Below are 4,388 nucleotides of genomic sequence, written 5' to 3'. Positions count from 1 at the left end.
TTAATCAAGCCAGATCCAGGAGCTACTAACCCTACAGTCTGATTAGATTTGGGCATATTCTGATCAAACACTTGAGTGACCAAACCAATGAGGCCTGGATGTGCTGCCCATGTGCCATCATGCCCAGCTTTTACTTCACGTAATTTGTATTATCCCTGATGGGAATTTGAGCAGCCATCCCTCCCATTGCATGCACTCCATGTCCATGGCATGTTTGAATCAACAACTCAGTATAGCTCTTCATGAAGTGCTAGCTCATGCCGACAAGAACACGGCATGAAGGAGCCTGTCTGGATGTCCTTGTTCCTGGAAGGTTTTTACATAGCTGAAGATGTAATCCCAATGCCCGCAGGGCTCACCCTGCATCTGATTATCTACAACAATAGCTTTCTGCTTTTGCCCTTCTGCAAGCTTACAAGTCATCTGGTGTCCTTCCACAATCTTCTAGAGCACGCTTAACAGACTCTGTTGACTTGTAAATAAACAAATCATATCCTTTTGACTTACCTGTCTGCTTATCAAACCTTAGAGGACCTTCTTCAATTTCTCCGTACTTGGAGAATGCAGCTAGGAGCTTCTCAGCTGGCATGTCACGGGGGACATTCGCCACATAAATCTTGCACGCACTGGTAGATGCTGCCTGTGCAAGTTGCGATTGAGTGGATGAAGGCCCTGCAGATGCAAACTGACAAACACATTTGCGGCCATCGATCTTCTTGCTAGGCTCCTTGAGCGCGCACTGCATGCCATCCCTGTGCTTAAATGTGACAAAGCCGTAGCCCTTACCTTTGCCAGTCTTCTTGTCGGTGATGACGAGGCATTCGTCGATGTCACCGTAGGGAGCGAAGGCCGCCTTGAGAGTCTCGGAGGAGGTCTCCTAGCCGAGGCCATGGATGAACAATTTCTGGTGCGCAGGGTCTTTGTCAGCGAGATCTTTGATCTCCTCCACGATATCGGCATGATCCATGGTTGCTTCTTGTAAAAGGTCCATGAGCTGCTCCTTGGAGAGAGGCTTCATGAGAGAGCGGACGTCCTTAGCGCAGATCTCACTGTCAGACTCACCGCCCCCCTCACACGACAGCATTGCTCTCACCTCGTCTTCGCTTGAGAGTGGAATTTTGATGTCGAGAAGTGCTTAAAAATAGCTAAAACTTACGAATATCAAGGGAAAAATATTCAATGTCGAAGGCGGCGGCTCAATCTAGGACGATTTTAAGCAGCAAAGTGCTTTAAAGATGCCCGAGCGACACTTGTTGATTTTTCATAATTTTTCAGACTACTGTGTGGGTTGTCACGAGTTATCGGCCAATGTGGGATGCCGAGCCGGATGCCCAGGATTTTTCAGAGCTCAATTTGGAGTCCGGACAGGTAAGGAGCCAAGAAACCGGTCAAGATATAAAAAGGTGGACATTAGAGTGGCCAAATGTAAGTGACTTTTGGGGGGGCCTTGGGGGGCATTTTATGCTACATGAAATCGTGGCATCTTTTGGAGGCATGAAATGTGAGGAGAGGGCACATCTTGATGGCGCCGAAATTTGCGCTTGGAAGATGAAGATGGATGATGCAACCTCAATACAACCCCTGCAAATGATCATTGCCCTTCAATCCCCTCTGGATGCTGGTCATTTCGCCGTGCTTTGCCCCTCCAATGGTGGTCTCTATGAAGATCTCTGATTTCAGTCTTTCTCTATCCTCTAAGGGCAGATTCATGTGGTGAAGAAGAAGAAGAAGAATGGATGACAGATGCTTGTCCAATGAAGACAGGATTGCTCCGTGATTCAAGAGAAATGAAGATTGCTGATTGTGGACTGTCATGGACATTAATAGTTGCTGGAAATCAGTCCCGAGACATGGCAAATAAAAACCCGCAACCCGCAAAGAACGGTAATTTCATTTTTACAAAGAAAATTGATGTTTTATGCAATTTGCTTCATGAATATTTGTTCCCATGGGATGATTATGCATTATGTTGTTATTTGCTATGAGTTTGATCAACCTATGCTCAGAAAATCAGAAAATCATAAGTGTTGTGACTGAAATTAATGGTGTAAAACCCATAAAACACGCGAAATATGGGAAAATTGGGTGTTTTTGATATATAAATGGAAAATATAATAAGACACACCAACTAAATTTGTGTTTTTGCTGCAAATGAGCCTAAGGGCCATAGCCCACAACTCATTTTGAATTTTTAGTTACTTAATATTACGAAAAAATACAAAACAAATAGGGAAAATGAGGGAAAATAGGGGGAAAATGGATTTTGAGTGCCGAAAATTAAGGAAAAATAAGAACCATGTTTGTGTATGTATGGGGGGTCTGAAGTGTGAGGTTTAGCCTCAATTCAGCCCTACCTTTATGTTTTAGTGAGTTTTTATTGCTTTTTATACAATAAAAACATGAAAAATATTACCCTAAACCTATGCATCGTGCACAATCTAAACGGTGAGGGGGTAAAGAGGATGAGAGTGGTGTTTAAGTGCTGAGAGAAGGAAAAGGCTGATGGTTTTTATCTATGCATATCATATAGATCGATCGTTAATTTAAAATAAGGATCTAGTAGCACGAGGTCTCCTCGGTGCTAGGTTCATGCAACGCCGCATACGAGCGATAGTCAAATTCATTGAAAGAATGCTTTTGCACTAAGCACAATGCTGATTATTTTTTTGTTTGAGCACATGGACATTCACAATTTGCATGAAGCATAAAATGATAAAAGGTATCAGACAACACCTCCTGGATGCATAGCACCTGTATTCTCTAGATCGTTACCAACGTTGAGTGAGTAAGGTTGTCCCAAGCTGTAGGCTAGATGTGGGTCTAAGGGGAAAGTAAAGTGAGGTATGGTACATTCCTGGAATGAAATAATTGATACCTTGAGTGGAAATATATGCGATATTGTGTTATATATGTTTAGCGATGCATCGAGGGGCCAATCCCCAAGTTGTAGGAGAGTCGCAGTGAGGTAGCAGTAGTCAGCCGTTGGAGGACTTCCTATGTTTGTACTTCGTGCTATTTGGTAATGTGTTGGGACTCCCTTTGAGGAGTGTTAATTGGGTTAGAGTTGGACTACAAGACGTGATACAAACGCAAGATGTTTAGGAAGATGATGTATGTGTCATCAACGCTCCTAGCTGCGAGGTCATGGGGTTGTTGAGCGCATGATAGAGGTCCGGCTAGTGCATGAGCCAGTGCCAGCCCGTTTTAGGTCCCATCAATGGTGCATCTGCCAGGAGCCACTTATAAGTGGTGGTTTTTGGATTTAGGGTTTCTAGGGACCAAAAGGAAGTTGGTTTAGGTCTCGAATGTACCTTTATTACCGGCTCCTCCCAGTGTGACTATGCCCATGGCAAGTTAGTTGGCTCCACCAAAATTTTGGAGGCCAAGTTTCAAATTCGAATGTTGTTCCTGTGGGTCAACAGCCAATGCCAAATCAGATTGTTAGGCCAATGGAATGACGGGTTGATGATCGAGGCTACGAGTCGAGTGCATCTAATGTCCTTGGTGAAGTTAAGAACATGATGAAGCATTATACCGATATGATCTCCGAACAGTATCGACAAATAGCCGTCGACGTTAATTTCTTAAAGAAGCAACAAAATTTGATAGGGAGTCGACGCCCTGAAGAGGGTGAACCCTCTAGATTCAGTTGTAAATGGTGTGGTGGACAGCACTTCCCCAGAAACTGTCCAAATGTGAAATGTGACATTTGTGGGAAGTCAGGCCATCTAGCTGCAACCTGTTGGAGTAAGATTAGTTCTCTCCAACAAGGGAGTAAACAACCGGGCCCAGTGAATCATAGAGCGCAAGGAAATAACTTGCAGCAGAATGATGCACCTAGGCAAATATTACAGAGGGAAAAAACAAATATAGAAGAATTGCCACAAGGAAACGGAGTCAACCTTATTGAGGCTGTACGAGTCCATGATGCTGAAACCTCTAACTTAAGAGCCATGACAAGAGGCCAAAAGGCTAAAGAGGTTGACAAAGATAGTACAAAACCGTTGATACAAACCCTAAACAAGGGGATAAGGGGACGCAAGTCCAGAGTCCTAGCATAGAAGGGGGACCGCTAAAGCAGGTTGACAGGAAAGGCGACCCTAAGAAGGATGAGAAGATACCAAGAAAGAAGGCAAGAGCCAAGAAAGAAGCACCAAAAACGGTCCAAAGACCCAAAGAGAGGATGGTTTGGTGAGAAAAGAGAGCTTTGGCTACTTATCATGACTTCGATTTAGCGAGTTCTCTTTGCGAAGTTAAACCAGATGTGAACCTATTGCAATTAATCAAATTATCTCTAGGAGTACGCAAGGAATTTAAGAAGATCCTGCGTATCGGGTATATTGTGGAACCTTTGGGCATAGCGCGAGTAGGGGAAGATTGGTTTGACC

The 4,388-nt window shown here is 44.0% G+C and overlaps 1 pseudogene; it reads right to left on the bottom strand.

The window, feature by feature from the left end:
• Positions 1 to 255: 255 nt before the first annotated feature.
• Positions 256 to 1,084, bottom strand: LOC148011876 (UBP1-associated protein 2C pseudogene; annotated as a pseudogene).
• Positions 1,085 to 4,388: the final 3,304 nt, after the last annotated feature.

Source organism: Lygodium microphyllum, chromosome 28 (assembly GCF_053477565.2).
Source record: "Lygodium microphyllum isolate KBCC chromosome 28, Lygodium_microphyllum_v1.1.10, whole genome shotgun sequence".
Classification (NCBI taxonomy): domain Eukaryota; kingdom Viridiplantae; phylum Streptophyta; class Polypodiopsida; order Schizaeales; family Lygodiaceae; genus Lygodium; species Lygodium microphyllum.
This window is presented reverse-complemented; position numbering and strand designations above follow the sequence as displayed.